Here is a 17,858-nt window from a genome sequence, read left to right on the forward strand (position 1 = left end):
TATATATGTACACAATACTTTATATGTATATGTTAGTGCTATAGTTCTTACACATGTAACATATATATAAAATATTTAAGCTATATATTAGTTATATACAGTAGATTATATATAACATACAATATGTAAGCTATACCCATGAAAAATGTATAATAATATGCAATAATACATATGAAGGTATTATTATTCTTATAATGTCCTTTGGGAACTAGTTATTAAGAATAGTATTTGTAATTGAAAATAAAATATGAACAACTAACAAAATATTATATTATAAATCTATAGAACAAATAAAAAGCATAGCATGCTAAATGCAATGTACCCCAGATTGAGCTGTAGACAAAGTAAGGACATTAGTGGAAAAACTGATGAAATCCAGATAAAGTCTGTAGTTTAGTTAATAGTAATGTATTAATATTAATTACTTAGCTTTCTCAAATGTACTCTGATTATGGAAGTTATTAATATTAAAGAAAACGTGTGAAGAGTACATGGATACTCTGCATACTACCTTTGTCTCTTTTTTGTAAATATACAATTATTCTGAACCAAAAAAACAAGTTTAAAGGAAACATTACATAAATACTAAATAGTGAATCTACCTATGGTTGGGAAAGATAAAAGATATAAATAACTTGACCCAATAGAGATATTAAGCAATATTTATATTCATTCTCTATGAATATTATTATATATCATGTAAAGTTGAAATAAAAAATCAGTAAGTTATGACTTTACAAAATGCCCCAAAGAGTCATATGTATATATGTCCAAGATTATATATATATGTTTTTATTAAAAAATATAGAAATTTCTATTGAGATAATATAGTTGAACTAAATTAAATCTCAGATATTTTCATCTTGAAAAAAATTAATTTCTGTACTGTGTCTCTATTGGGAAGAGTTTTAGAAAGTCATAATGTATGTTTATGGCAGAGTTTAGGTGGGCATGTATGAATTTTAAGGTGCTATATCTTATACTAGCCAAACATTATAACATTTCTTTAACATTGGGTCATACAAAGATATCTCAAAGCCCCTGTCTCCCTCTCCTGCCTCAACAGACTGAAAGACATTCTACCACAGGTTGGCTGCATTTGGCTACATGCTTGGAAAAGAGAGATGACTGAGGCTGAACGGATGCTATAATAAGGCCCCAGCAGGGTTTTTCCCTGCCGTTTAGTTTTCTGTTTTCGTGGGGTTTTTTTTTTTTTTTTTTGGAGTTTCTCTGATGTTTTTTTTCTCTCAGTATACCATATTGATTGTCTTGACTTCAAACCCTATGGTCTTATCAAATGTGTGAAAACTTTCACTTTGCCAGCTTCCGTGTTCTCATCTGTGAAGGGCTTGACTCACTGCCTAGCACATGGCAAATTTGACAAATGTTAGTGATTGTTATAAACTTCCATTCCATTTACTTTTCTCTTTGTCATATGAATTAAACTGTTTTTTATTTTTGTTAGTATCAGAGCTGTTAGTAAGCTTTATTGAGCCAAATAATGTTTTCCTTTTTGAGTTCTTACTGGAAATACTTTTCGCAAAAGTTAAATTAAGTTTACTACTTCAGCACATTTTGCTTGAGGTATGTTTGAAAGTCAAGAGATAAAGCTGGTTTGTGATTTCTATAGAAATTTTGCCAAACATAAAAGGGGCATAAAACCATTATGCATATAGGCAAGCACAGTTGGGGTATTTTCAGTCTGTCAAGTTTGCATTTTAAAAAATGTAGTAAGGCTTTATGAAAAAAAAATTTTGCTTTTCCCTAGTTTTGTTATCTCTTTCTTTGAATGTCAGGATACATTTGTAAATCAAATTGTGCTCAGCCAGATAATGCTCAAACCAGAATCTTAAAGGTTTAAGGATGTTTTTTTAGGCACTTTCATAGGTTAGTTTGTTGTACAGAAAGTGATTAAATGAGCATTGTGAGTTTTCAAGGCAATACTGGGAATACAGTTTACTACTAATAATGGTCTATTCAGGTACATATTTTTCAATGTAATGGGAAAATCAATCCGGCAATTGTTTATTGAGTTCTTTACATGTTAGTCACTGTGTAAGAGGAAGGCAAATAGGAAAGGCAAATAGGAAATAACACCATAATTAGACAAAATGAAAACAAGTTCTCAACTCTCCATATATCACCAAAGATGGGCAAATAAATTTGGGTTAATATTTTTAAATGCCACAATGAATATGTGTTTATGCACAAAACATATACAAGAGAATTATCTGAGGTTGTTCAAGGGTGTCAAGGTCATATCTGTTAACCAGAACATGAGATGGACTTCGGGGATCTTGTGTGGATCTGACAGTGTTTCTGGCTGCTAGTTATCTTGGGCCCCAGTGTGATTCTAAGACTGGAATTATGAGACTAAGCTTCTGACATGCCTTTCTCAAGAAGACTGTATCCTCAATCCTTGCGACCCAGTGGAAGCATATTCTGCAGGTGTTACTCCTCAAACTGTCGATATACAGCTTAGATGCTTAGAAGAAATATTTCTATTACATTCCATGATGTCTCTTCCTTTTTTCACATTATCTTCTTCAGCATTCTCAGTCTCTTGAGAGAGAGTCCTGCCCCCCTCCCTCCCTCCCTCCCTCCCTTGGAGAACAGTGTTGTTGTAATACTAACTTTGCCCGCAGTCTTCTTCATTCCTTCAACAAATTTTTATAGAGCACCTACTATTTGCTGAGCATTGTTGTCAGTGCTAGGAATACAATGGCATACAAAACATACAAAAACTCTTTACACTTCTGGGTTTAAAAGAATACATCTTATAAGGTAATACAAGTTACAAAGAAAAAAAAAGTCAAGGAACAGGGTCTGATTTTCTTTTCTCACTAATACTCTATTTCACAGGGTATCATCTACTGCCAACAAGTCTAAAAAACCTTATTTCCAAGAACAATTAATTTATTCAATCATTTATTTGTCTGCTTATTTATTAGCTTTTGTATTAGACATGACTGCTTAAGGGCATGACCATTTAAAGACAGGACTAGGCTTTTGTGTTGGATGCCTCAGTTTCCTTTTATGAATTGTTTTTTAAGCCCCATAGAAACTGCCTAAAAAATATTAATACTTCACATGAATGGCAATAGTTTAATGAAAGAGCCATACTTTTAAAACTATAAATATATTAGCCAAGATGTAGGTAATCCCCAGGGAAATGGCATAATTAGAGGGGAGAAAGACTTAGAATTAACTGGAAGATAGGTCCTTTAGCTGAATATCCCTGGCTGATTCCCAGAAAGCAAGGAATGCAAAAAGATGTGTATAGTTGTAGTAAAGAAACATGTGGAAGACCCTAATCATAGCTAAAATGATGTTCATTTATTTGATTGATAAATTGCTTAATTTTCAGACTACATCTGAAGCATCTTGTTTATCAAAGATCTTTTAGAGATGATCCCTTCATAAAACACTAGGGCTGGGTGACAGAGGGAAAGTGAGGTATGATTCTTACCGAATAATTTTGTCATCTACTGGGAGAGAGAAACTTATGAAAAGTATTTATACAATATAAGTAAATTAATATGAATTAAAATGAGCATACATGTGGGCTTCCCTGGTGGTGCAGTGGTTGAGAGTCCGCCTGCCGATGCAGGGGACATGGGTTCGTGCCCCGGTCCGGGAAGATCCCACATGCCGCGGAGCGGCTAGGCCCGTGAGCCATGGCCGCTGAGCCTGCGCTCCGCAACGGGAGAGGCCACAACAGTGAGAGGCCCGCGTACCGAAAAAAAAAAATGAGCATACATGCAAAGAAGGAACTTATTTTGATCTGAGGTGTTTTTAAAGAAAACCTTTGAAGAAATAAATGGTACATAAATCTAGACTTAAAGAATGATTTTTTTCTGTTGGCAGGGAAAAAGACAATTTGAGACTTTTGTAATATCACATTTTAAGAATACCAACAAATCACTGAATTTTCAAACTGTGAGGAGATAGTAAGGGGAGTGACTGAGGGTGTCTGAGAATGTTAAACAAGAGAAAACTAAAAGGAGACCAAATAATTATATCAAGTATTTGAAAGCTTCCTGTGCAGGAGGAGAAAGAGGTTGGTTTTTAGAGAGCAGAAAATAAATGAACATTTAACAGGAATAGATGAAGGCTCAAATATTGAAATTTTATCTGCACCAATCAGAGTTCTTATTTATAAGCAATAAAAACTGATTCTAACCTAAGCAGGAAAAGGAAATTAATGGGAATACAAGAGGTAGCTAATAGACTTGGAATAAAGAAGAGGGTAGAAAACTGGCAGGAATTAAGGAAAAATGAGCCTAAACGTCTAGTTATAAGGCTGCACATTACCATGTTGCCAAGAAGCTTTTGGACAGTACAGCTGCAGGACACTTGACGCTGCTGCTGGGGTTTCCTACACCACACTAACAGTTTTTTTTTTTTTTTTTTTTTGCGGTACGCGGGCCTCTCACTGTTGTGGCCTCTCCCGTTGCGGAGCACAGGCTCCAGACGCACAGACCCAGTGGCTATGGCTCATGGGCCCAGCCACTCCGCGGCATGTGGGATCTTCCCGGACCGAGGCACGAACCTGCGACCCCTGCATCGGCAGGCGGACTCTCAACCACTGCGCCACCAGGGAAGCCCACACTGCCACTTTTGAGAAAAATTTCTGAAATGTCCCTGCTTCTTTGAGGTCTCATTTAAGAAAGAGTCAGTGACTTATAGGTGGTGGTGTTTAACTTAGTTCAAGTCATATGTATATTCGTCTTTTAAAAAGAATCATAGAATGTCTGAGTCTCTCGAAATTACAATCTAAAGGATTTTTTTTTTTTAACTAAAAAAATTGCCTTTTGGAATGATCTCAATCACTTACTGCGGCGAGCCGTTTCTGACCGGCAGAATAACGAGCCGCCACACGCAAGATTCTTCTCGTATCACACTTTATTGGAGCACAGCTTGGTTGAAGAAAGATGGAAGGAAGACCCCGCAATCCTATAGCAGTCTGCTTATATAGGGATTAAGAACATGTGTCGCTCTGTGATTGGCTTTCGCCGATGGTGCGATTTGTGAGCCAGCATCGGATAGGTCGCTACTTTAAAACCTCATTAGTATACTTAGCGCAAGCGCAGTGGCCACAGGAAGGATGACTCAGCTTATTTCAGCTTCCTGCCGCGTAGCAGTTAGCTGACCGCGCCCTACATCTCCCCCTTTTTTATTTATTAGAACACCAAGCAGAACATAGCCCGTACGAGGGCAGTTTTCTGTTGGCATGTCTGAGGCACCCTCCTGCGTGCAATGCCAACAAGGGCCGCAGGGTGCAAGGGCTGCCTCAGAATAATGGCTGATTCCCTATAGAGGTGCGATGGCGACAAGGCCTCTCTGTGCAAGGGCAATCAGGACAATGAATGACTCCCTATAGAGGTGCAATGGCAACAAGGCCTCTCTGTGCAAGGGCAATCAGGACAATGGATGACTCCCTATAGAGGTGCAATGGCAACAAGGCCTCTCTGTGCAAGGGCAATCAGGACAATGAATGACTCCCTATAGAGGTGCAATGGCAACAAGGCCTCTCTGTGCAAGGGCAATCAGGACAATGAATGAATGACTCCCTATAGAGGTGCAATGGCAACAAGGCCTCTCTGTGCAAGGGCAATCATTTCGAATTATTCAGGGCGGAGAGCCAGGCTGCGGGAGAATCTCCTTCATTAATAGCCAGAAGTGCCTGAGTGAGCAGGACCCTATCTCGATGTGCCCTGATGCGCACACGACAGACCAACCAGAGACACAGCATAATCCCAAATACACAGCAGACTCCAAAGATTCCTACCCCCACCCACTCCCCAAAGAAGGAAAAGGCAGAAGAGAGCCAAGAGGCAAAATCTCCAAAGGCAACGGGCTCCAGCCCGGCAGCACTCAGTTGCACAATTTGAATAATCCTTTGTGGAATTCCAACTAATACAAAGACTTCGATTAAGAATCATCAGGAACATCCAGCTCAGCATCTTCTCTGAAGTTTTCTTCAACAATTCTCGTCAATCTTGATGGCACCCAGATCGGATCTTGATCCTGTGGGGAGACACAAAGAGATCCCCTGGATCGAGTAATAACACGATCCGGGCCCTTCCATTAATTGGCATCATTTAAATGTAAAAAATTTATGGTAAATAAGGCAAGTGAAAGTCTCTGTCTAGGGGTACAATTCTCTGCGATTCCCCCTTTTTGTTTTATTAAGAGTTCTTTAAGCTGATCTGCCTCATTGACAAACCCTGTCGTTCACAATAGGCTTTCATTAGTTTCCTTGTGGATTATAGGGCAAGCCTGTAATATGAATCACCTGCATTTTTTGACAAAAAAGAGCAAAGCTTTTGGAATGCCTCTGGGGTTAACCCCAGTCTTTTGGGTAACAACTCTTCACAATATTCCTAGCCAAAGCTCTGGTAAAGTTAAATTTTTTTTTTTTTTTCTTAAGACTGTAGATGAAGCTTATGAAACTCTTGAGCCTGTGTCGTAGAGTCTAGCGCTGTTAGAGCGCGTGTGGATCCAAACAGGTTGAGAATCATCACAACGTTCTAATTGTGCATTTGTAATAGCTTGTTCTACCTTTTGAAGTGCCTGATGGGCTTCTGGGGTCAACTGGCGTGGGGAATTAAGATCAGGATTTCCCTCTAATACACTAAACAAAGGTTTTAGATCCAAGCGGGTTAAACTTAAATATGGCCGAATCCAATTCACATCTCCAAGCAACCTTTGAAAATCATTTAATGTTTTTAAGCAATTAGTCCTAATCTCAATTTTTTGAGGTACTATCTTATTCCCATGTACAGCAGCTCCTTAAAAATTTACAACATCTCCCTTCTGTATTCTTTCGGGAGCAAGAAATAATCCCCTATTCCCTAAATATTTGATCAAAACGCCTAAGGCTTGTTCAAGCAACTCCATACAAGGGGCTTTATCTCGACTATTCAAAGGAATAGAAAAGAAACAATCTTTACGCCATTTCCCTAATTTTTTCTTAATTATTCCAGGGTGACTGGGAGGGTTCTAAATGCCCTAATTGTAACTGCTCATCCACTAGTTTGGATGCCGCCTCCAGCTTTTCCTTTGACAAAGGCCACTGAGGTACCCACACAGGTGTTGTGGTCCTCCATGTAATCATAAACTCAGTGACCCTTGAGAAAAACCCAAGCCTCGGCGGTTTAAATTTCCGCGGGCTTCTATAGGGGCGGTCATGCCTTATAACTTACGTCTTATCCCTCTATTAGATATCAGGTTGAAACAAATATAATCCCTTAAACTCATCTAGGATTGGATATAATCCTGGCACCGTTTCTTGCTTTTCCTTTTGTTTTCTTTTTTCTCTTTTCATAATTTCAGGCCTATCTACCGTAGTCCCTGTTTGTTCATTCTCTGATGCGCTATCCTGACACATGCTAAGAGCCTTGCGTCCTCGTTGAATAATTTCTTCACATTTTCCTTCCTTTAGGCAAGAAAGTATCATGCTCCACAAGGGGAGAGCGCCTCGAGAAAGTTCTCCCCTTGTGTTACACTCCTCTAGGTCTTTTCCGAGTTTTTCCCATGACGGAACAGTCAAGCTGCCTGATACCCCAAACCACGGCGCGGCACTTTCGATATCTTGTAGCAGCCTACTTATGGTTTTATGAGAGAGCTTTAGCCCTCGGTCCCTTAAAAGGGCTTGAATAGGCTCATGAAAATCAGTTGTAGGCTCCGTGGACGAACTATTCCCAAAAATGCTTGACTTATCTATCGGCCAGGGAAGACACACTCGATCGGGCTGGTGGCACCGCAGCCACAAGCAAACGAAAAACATGAGAAACACTAAAAGGACAAAAGCGAAAGTAAAAACTTCAGGCTCCAAACCCCCGAAAAACATACCTGACTGGACTACTCACCGACGGTTCACTCCGTGTGTCGAGTTCTGAATCGGTCCTCCATGCAGGGCGCGAAGTTCCCGGGTTTCGGCACCACTTGCGGCGAGCCGTTTCTGACCGGCAGAATAACGAGCCGCCACACGCAAGATTCTTCTCGTATCACACTTTATTGGAGCACAGCTTGGTTGAAGAAAGATGGAAGGAAGACCCCGCAATCCTATAGCAGTCTGCTTATATAGGGATTAAGAACATGTGTCGCTCTGTGATTGGCTTTCGCCGATGGTGCGATTTGTGAGCCAGCATCGGATAGGTCGCTACTTTAAAACCTCATTAGTATACTTAGCGCAAGCGCAGTGGCCACAGGAAGGATGACTCAGCTTATTTCAGCTTCCTGCCGCGTAGCAGTTAGCTGACCGCGCCCTACAACTTACAACTAAATAGTCTCCATACATTGATGCGAGCCAGTGAACTCATAAATGTGTTATACATATGAGATTAGTGAATGGTCTATAAGATGTCCTTCCTAAATTATACATAAAATTTTGGAAATATGTGTATGTGTTCTAAATTCTATCAAACGCTAAAGGAAGGCAGTGATCCATTAAGTATAACAAGTATTTGTTTATGTTAATTTGTTATTAATCATGATCTTTCAATTCCAAATTCCAGTTTTTCTCTAATCAAGAAGGGAATGAAATCGCAAATGAATATTCACAACGTAATAATAAAACGAATGAGTCAAAAGCTCACAGTTGCAAACGTATCTATTTAGCTGTTAAATTGCTGTGAAGGGAGTCCAGACATATTTTGATCTTTTTCAATCAGAAATGTTGTTTTTAGCCGTTGAATCATTAAAATTTTATTATATCATATAAGTTAAAATGTTGTTTTTTTAAAATGTGTATGAAATTATGCCTTGTAGCTAAGTATTTCTCAAATCTTTCCATTTATCTCAATTCTTATGCCTGCTATCTAGATCTAAGTTGTTAGGGGTTAAATTGTGTCCTCCAAAAAAGATAGGTTGAAGCCCTAGCCGCCGGTACTTCACATTATAACCTTATTTGGAAATAAGGTTTTTAGAGAGGTTCTCAAGTTAAAAGGAGGACATGAGGGTGGGTCTTATTTCAATGTGACTAGAGTCCATATGAAAACTGGAGACATATGGTAGTTCTATTTTTAGATTTTTAAGGAACCTACATACTGTTTTCCATAGTGGTTGTATCAATATACATTCCCATGCTGGAGGGTTCCCTTTCACCACACCCTTTCCAGCAATTATTGTTTCTAGATTTTTTGATAATGGCCATTCTGACCAGCATGAGGTGATACCTCATTGTAGTTTTGATTTGCATTTCTCTAATAATTAGTGATGTTGAGCATCTTTTCATGTGCCTCTTGGCCATCTCTATGTCTTCCTTGGTGAAATGTCTATTTAGGTCTTCTGCCCAGCAATCCCACTACTGGGCATATACCCTGAGAAAACCATAGCTCAAAAAGAGACATGTACCACAATGTTCATTGCAGCACTATTTACAATAGCCAGGACATGGAATCAACCTAAACGTCCATCAACAGATGAATGGTTAAAGAAGATGTGGCACATATATACAAAGGAATATTACTCAGCCATAAAAAGAAATGAAATTGAGCTATTTGTAATGAGGTGGATAGACCTAGAGTCTGTCATACAGAGTGAAGTAAGTCAGAAAGAGAAAGACAAATACCTTATGCTAACACATATATATGGAATTTAAGAAAAAAAATATAATATTGAATAATAATTTAACTAAACCATAAATGCAAGCATACTGTGTCTAACCAAAGTAGAAGTTAAAAACATACAGAATAGGTAAATTATAAAATTGTATATAACTAAGTTAAACAACTTTCAAGTAGGATGTACAAAAAAAAAGAAATGGCAACTTTTTGATTAAATTTGGCAATTAAATGACTATTAAATGGTAATTAATGTTTAAACTCATACTTGTTTTCTTAGTGGTTATAGTTTATTTTAAAACCCTGCATTCTGGTCAATGCCATATTATTAATGAGGGAAAAAATGAAGAACACAAGGCTTACCACCCTGACTCAATGTATCTCCTTAATTATTGTATTTCACTGCTTTCCTGTGAAGCACATTTTCTCTAAATATCACTCTTATGCCTTTCTCCCTTCTCATTCTCTCCAGGCCTTCTAAAATCAGGCTTTTCCCAGCCAAACCCACCACTTATTAAGCTCATTAATTACCTTTCCTGAATACTTAATGTAAGGTACCTCTCCGCCTCTATCACTTTACTTTTTTTCTTCAAAGAGCTTTTGCCTTTAATTTTGTATATCTCTAATTCATGTTTGTCCCCTCCCACAAAAACTGGGACTTGGTTTTTGCTACTCTGAATCTATCCCTGAAACCCATAATCAGTGCTCAATTATTTTTTGAATAGTTCAGTGAATCTGTGTTATAAAACCCAATTAAATACGGAAGCTTTTGTTAAAATCAAAACACCTTTCGAATAAATAAAAACATAAAAGCCATGTTATTTTTTTCATTTTTCTGGTCACACTGAAGGTATCCTTGCTAAAATAATCATTAAACTATCTTTAGTTGGGGTTACGTGAGAGAGCGTTTTGATTAGTTGGCTCATTAGGTGTGGCCAAAAGTTTGTCTAAATTGATGATTTGAATTAAAAGACTCATAAAATCAACCCAAGGAATTTTAGTGTTTCGTACTGCGTTTCTCATTTTCTCATTATGAACATGTCACCTTTATTTTCTTGAGCCATTAACCATCAAACACAGTCTTAGGAAAAATTGTGAATTGATTTTCAGGGTTTAAACTGGACATAAGAAACTGGCCAGCAACTGGGCTTTGAATCTTCTATGAATCCGAGAGCGTTCGTTAGCTATTTGTTGTATGATCCACATGCATGATTTTTCACTTCCTTTTAGAAAAGAGCCACAACCACAATTTATATAGGTACATCTACACTGCCAGTCAGAAATGTCACATCTATAAATAGACTATGTACAATATAAAAGCATAAGACAATAAAGCTCTTTTCATACCATCAAATCATTCCCTTGACACTTGTCAATTACAAATGAGTTGAAATTAAATCAGTGTAATAATTTATTTTAAAAAGGTGTGTTTAATTTATGCTGTTTCAAATTTCTGAATTCTATAATTCATATAATTTATGATAGTCATTTAAAATATAACATTTCCAAGGAAATTTTAAAGCTACTAAAGTAAATTGGTAACATTTTTATTTAAGGAAAACAAAACCGTCAAAAAAATGTTCTGGCTTTAAGAAAATGTCTATAAGTTGAATTTGATTTTGAAAATTCTTACAAGTGTATAAGTAAGTGATCTTAAGCCAGGTTTAGAATTGTCTGTTATCAACATTTATAACAATATAGTTTTGTTGATGTCATTGCTTTCTGAAAATTTTTTGTAGAGAATCATGAAACGGTTGTGAATAAGCCAATTTTATCTCTTACCTCAGTAGCATGTGAATAACTGACTTGGTGGAACAAGCAAATAGGACTAAATTGGAACACTCTGCTGAGCCACACTGACATATTAGAGACCAAATCTGAAAAAGGAGTCAATTCTTACACCTCCATCACTTTCTCGTACTATCGAGGAGACCCTAAAATATTTCCCACCAATAATAGTGCCCATAGGTCTCTGTGTATTTACCACTTTCAAGTAGAATTATATATCCGTTGTATTTTCTACTGAAACAGTACTTAGAAAAATCAGTATAACACTTGCCTCTATGTTATTTGTCTAGAGCAGCAAAACAAAATTCTTCTTGTAGAAATGAAATAAGAGCATGTTTCTAATTTAAAGGAAAGTGGGCCGTTATTTTTTCCTCCAAAATACATATCAATATACAATATATCACTTAAAAAGGATTTATATAAACATATATATATAAAGGATTTATATATACATATAAACTTGTTTATTAACTTACTGTTAAGTTCACTTTACTGAAATTCCTACGTTGGTAAGTCAAAATCATTCATTGGTAAATCATTTTTCTAGTTTAATACCAAATCACCTTTTGGTTATAAGATGGATGTTTAGAGGTTTTGAATCTTAATAGGTAATACAGTTAACATCCTGAAGCCTTTATATATCAATAGAATCATTATATCACTTAGATGATAATCCCTTGATTCTAGGACTAAACACAGATCAAAAACTGTAAATATACCCAAGAAGGTTTTTAAGATTATTTTTTTCTATGATTTTTGATTAGGAAATATATAAATATTGAACAGGCTAATCAAAGCTTCAATTTCAAAGTGAGTGCTTAATCTTGCCTTGGAGTACTTGGGAACTAGTAAGTTTATCCAACTAAATGCGACATATAGTGGCTATAAAATAATACCTGAGCAACCTTGACTTAATTGCCATGGAAATTTAATTTTATTCAGAGAAAGCATACTCTATCTTAATGCCAGCCTTGCAGATATTTCTATGATTTGTAGTTAGAGCACTTCTGAATAACTGGTGAAAAAGGAAAAAAAAAAACCAAAAAACTAGTCTAAGACAGGCCATGATGGCTATTTGGAAACTGAAGAATTTTATAAAGTGAAGCAAAATCTCTAGAAGAACAGTATGTATGCTCAGAAGCATGAGTAACAAAATGTAATTAGAAAAAGGGTCCTAAACAAAGACTGAAGTGGGGTTTGACTATAGCTGCCATACATATCCTATAAATGTAAGTGTTAATTGTTCTTTAATTAAGTGAAGTAATAAAGTCAATTTTACCTGTAGTCTCAGTCTTCACATACCACACACACACACACACACACACACACACACACACACACGAAATCGAAAGATACATAATTAGATACAGTATTATGATAACTGAAAGTGAGAAAAACATAAAATTCATCATTATTTATTGCTGCCACTCCTTTCACTTCCTTTATTATATGAATTATCTTTATCGACTAACTAAATGAAAATAAATTATATCTCTGACTTCTTTCTGTAGGTCAATCCACTATTTCTTTTCTCAAATAAATTTTATAATTACAAATCACTTTTGGGGGAAAGATAATTCAAATATATATCAAAAACTTTATTGTTATAAAGCAGAAACTAACACACCATTGTAAAGCAGTTATACTCCAATAAAGATGTAAAAAAAAAATTTTATAACATGCTTAAATACCATAAAATGCAGTAATTAGATCTATATATTTTAAATTATATTGCAATTAAAATTTCTATATAAACAATCAATTCACTAAAAGATGATATTTTAACACAGATTATACAGTAGTCTATGGATTCTTAATTATTAAATTAGAAATTGATCTTTAATAATTCAGTCTTCAGTCAATCACTCTTTTTCACTTAAAGTTCAATAAAACTATTTTATAATATAGCCGATAGGTGAGACATGGTCTGTTATGTTAACAGACTCATTCTGCTTAATTATAACTCAAAATTCTGAAGTTCTGCAGAAATCAATATCTATTTAAGATGAGAAGCAGAATATAAAGTCTATTTTGAAGTAACTTAACAGTTTTGTTTCCATCTCAATCCAGAGAAAAGAAGTGCAGGGACTAGTAAAACTTCTTGGTAATCTAATTATAAGAAACAAGATATTAATGGTATGGATTCAGTGGAGGTTGGAAATTGAAGTTTGCTGAAGGCATTCTGGATGTGTCATGCTCACAACAAAGTTTATATTGAATTCACCATTTGCACTGTCTGATGAAATCAATCCATAGTGAGTTGCATAAAATACTGAATTTTAATTCAGAACAATTATCTTTGTTTGACAGTGATGTCAATCACTCTTTTTCACTTAAAGTTCAATAAAAACTATTTTTCAAATACTTTATTAGGGAAATGCAAATCAAAACCATAATAAGATATCACCTCACATCTATTAGGATGGCTAATATCAAGAAACAAAAACAAAAGCAAAAAGCAACAAGTGTTGGTGAGGATGTAGAATATTGGAGCCCTTGTGCACTGTTGGTGGGAATGTAAAAAAATGAAAACAGTATAGAAGTTCCTCAAAAAATTGAAAATAGAGTTACCATATTATCCAGCAGTTCCACTTCTGACCATGTGTCCAAAAGAATTAAATAATAACTTTAAAAGAATTGAAGAGATATTTGCAAACTCATATTCATAGCAGTATTATTCACAATAACCAAGTGATGGAAGTGTCTGGTAATGGACTGAATTGTGTTCCACCAAAATTCTATGTGTATTTGCCACAATTTTAAAAATCAAAGAAAAAACGTTCACTTTATAGCAATGCCATGCTATAAGATAAAGATCTCATTAAAATAGTTTTCATTTTTACTTTTGAAATTTAAAAGAGAAATGATAATTTAAGTCATAAGGAGTCAAAAACACTTTATTTGAAATGTAAGGAACTGTAAGGAGTCCACCTTGTCCAAAAGCTCAAACCTTAACAGAAAATCAAAGGGGAAAAATGCAAATGGTAATTCTAAGTAATCCAACTGTTGCAAATAAATAAGGCACTTAAAAGTGGTTTCAAATGTGTTCACTGCTAAAGTGTCTTTTCAACTCCTTTTGGCGTGCATTATAAGCTGTTGTATATCAAGAGCAATTTTTTAAAAGTTATTTTCTAGTAATCATAGCCACATAAATATTAAACAAATGTAAAACTGGCACAAAGTAATCGGTGTTACTATGCAATACATTTTAATCACACCTAATATAAAACCAATGGATTCTATAAAATATTGAAAATACATCCTTTGAAGGTCTGTAGTTGAGATTTTGGCACATATTAAGGAAGGTGAAATTTAATTTCAAAGAATAGTGGTTTGTAAACATTAGGGTATTATATTGCGAGTCACCTGGAGAGCTTGTTAAAGCACAGATTACTGGGCCAACACAATTTATGTTTCAGTAGGTCTGTATTTCTAAGAAATTTCCAAGTGATGCCGCCTGTATTTCTAAGAAATTTCCAAGTGATGCCGATGCTGCTGGTCTAGGGACCACATTTTGAGAGCCACTGTCAGATAATATATGGAGGAATCTTAAGAGGTAGTGTTTTAGTCATGAAAACTGGAATATATCTTATAGAATTAAAATACTACAATTCTCGTACTACCGTTATCTTTATATTTACACATGAATTTAGTAACTATAATGGCATTTTATACAGTTCAAATGTTCCCTAAATGATGATAAAAAGTATATAGTGCACTAATTAATGTATCCTGTAGTCTACATCATTTTAATTAATGACCATCTTTTAACTGCATGCATATAAACACAAGAATCAAATCATCATCATGATTTACAGAATGAGGAATATGCTGTATCTAGGTTTGATGTATCAGATTTCAGCTATTGTATTCTTATTCTGAGCATGCTTTTATGAAAATATTTATAGTACTTCCATGCCTTGAATAGAGGGTAGGGATATTTCTCCCATCACATTGCCTCTGCTTCACAGTCACTAAATGTTCCTTCCAATTGGTAAGTGCCTAGCAGGGAATGACCTCAACTATTTGCGCACATTCTCATTGCAAGGCTCTTGTCTTCTTCCTTTAGGGAATGAACACACTGCTACCATCTGGTTTAAGGACTATCTATTAATTTTATGACTAACAAATGTGTGACCCACTTGCTTGAGGATTTAGGAAAGCTACAATAATAAAATATGTGGTAGTTTTTATACTTCCTTTTTCTTTCATATTTAGAGTGCAACACTTCTCAAACACAAACTGCCAAGAGTACTATGAAACACATATTCTGGTATAATTTGATAAACTATTGATCTAAATTTAAAATTTTATGAGATAGAATGGGTTATAAGATTTTCACAAATTGGTGAGAAATAATTTCAGTAAACTTAGTTGCAATGGCAATAGTATGCTGTTGTTGCTCTCCCTTTAGAAGTACTTTTTAAAAAGTACATGGGGAGGGAAAATGACTGTGTGAGTAGTTTACTTATTTAATAAATATTTATGCTGTTTTTGAAGCCATTGTATGAGAGGTGCTAAGTATATAGGTATAAAAAAATCAGACAAAATTACTATCTCAAGAAGCATATATTTTTAGTAGAGGAAGATAAATAATAAACAAGTTAATATAAAAAATGTCAGAGAATTAAAGTAGTATAATGTGATAAGTTATTTAGTAGGAACTATAGATTCCCATTGCCAAATATCTAAAATTGAGCTTATCTGGGAAAAAAAAAAAAACATAAAGCAACTGAAAGTTTTTGGCTCTCATGGTGAGAGTATAACTACTGTGGACAACTGTTTGGCAGTGTCTAAAATTCTTAGTATATGAATATTCTATATTCTGTGACCCAAAAATCCCATCTGTAAGTATACACAATAGAAATATATGTGTGTTTGTGTGTATTACATCCAAAGACATGTATCTGAATAAGAATGCTCAGAGCAGGATAACTCGAACACTGGAAACAGCTCTCATTTAAATTTTAAAAAAAGTAGATAAATTATGGTACATTCACACAGCGGAACACTATACAGTAATGAAGATGAACAGTGTAATGCTCCACACAAGAAAATGCCACACAACCAAGATGCTGGGGATGGGAAACCAGGCACAAGGGTATTTATACTCTGATTCCAATTATATATATTTAAAATAGGCAGTACTATTTCAACATGTTAGAAATGAAGGTGCTGGTTACCTTTGGGAATGGGGCTGTAGTGCCTGGGAGGGGAAAAAGGAATCTTCTCAGATAATGGTGTTATTAGTGATCTGTTGCTATATAACAAACCACCACAAACTTAAGTGGCTTTAAAAAAAAAACACGTATTAAATATCTCAGTTTCTGTGAGTCAGGAGTCTGGCAGGGTTTAGTTGCGTTCTCTGCTTCAGGATGTCACCAGGCTGCAATCAAGGTGTCAGCTGAACCGAATTTTCATTTGTAGGATCAACTGGGAAGCGTCTACTCTCAAGCCCACTCAAATTGGCAGATTTTAGTAGTTTACAGTTGTAGGACTGAGCCCCTCAGCTCCTACAGAGCCTATAGAAAATGAGAAAACTTTAACAAGATAGAGTCTTATATAACATGATATAATCAGTGGAGTGATACCTCATCATATAAGCCATAACATGTAACCAGATTGCGAATCATGTCCCATGTCCTTTGTCCTATTCTATTGGTTATCAGCAAGCCAAATGTCTCACTCACTTTCCAGAGGAGCGGGGATACACAAAAGTGTGAACACAAGGAGATAAAAATCATTGGGAGACACCTTAGGGTCTGTCTGCTCGATATGTTCTATTTCTTGATGTTTTTTGTTATTTTCCTTTGTTGTATAAAAATACAAGGTATTATAATTACTTCAAAATGTAACTTTGGCTTTTTAAATAACACTTTATTGAGATGTAACTCACAGATTTGAGATGTAATTCACAGATTTGTGCAGTCATAACCACAGTCAATTTTAGGACATTTTCATCACCCCCTCAAAAAAATGCATACCCAGCAGCAGTCATTCTTTTTCCTCTCTCACCTCAGCTCTTAGGTACCACTATTCTATTTTCTCTCTATAGATTTGCCTATTCTGGACTTTTCATGTTAATTGAATTATACAATACATTGCCTTTGGTGATTTGCTTCTTTCACTTCGCTTAGTGTTTTCAAGGTTCATCTAGGCTGTAGTATTTATCAGGCCACCATTCCTTTAATATAATAAATCTTATATTTACATATAATAATATTACATTAAATGGATATATCAGATTTGTTTATATATAATCAGCTGGTAGATATTTGTGTTGTTTCCTCTTTGGGGCTATTATGAATAATGCTGCTATAATATTTATGTACAAGTTTTGTGTGTGTGTGTGTGTGTGTGTGGACATATTTTTCTTGGGTGTTTTGCTAGAAGTGGAATTTCTGAGTCAAATGGTAAAGCTACGTTTGAACTTCTGAGGAACTGTCATACCATTTCCAAAGTGGCTGCATCATTTTGCATTCCCACCAGCAATATGCAAGG

At 35.5% G+C, this 17,858-nt stretch overlaps 1 protein-coding gene and 1 long non-coding RNA gene across 2 annotated transcripts in view; one reads left to right on the top strand and one right to left on the bottom strand.

Annotated features, from left to right (window-relative positions):
- ZNF804A (zinc finger protein 804A) overlaps positions 1-17,858 on the top strand; it is a gene marked incomplete at both ends in the record, with an annotated part of 317,011 nt that overhangs the window by 164,339 nt on the left and 134,814 nt on the right. The window lies entirely within an intron of this gene.
- On the bottom strand, positions 4,888-8,272 carry LOC307187697. The gene is made up of 2 exons (XR_013828688.1): positions 7,858-8,272; positions 4,888-6,030 (listed from the first exon to the last, which is right to left on the bottom strand). It is a non-coding gene; the product is annotated as an uncharacterized lncRNA (long non-coding RNA).

The sequence above is a fragment of the Stenella coeruleoalba genome (assembly GCF_951394435.1).
Source record: "Stenella coeruleoalba genome assembly, chromosome: 6".
NCBI classification, from domain to species: domain Eukaryota; kingdom Metazoa; phylum Chordata; class Mammalia; order Artiodactyla; family Delphinidae; genus Stenella; species Stenella coeruleoalba.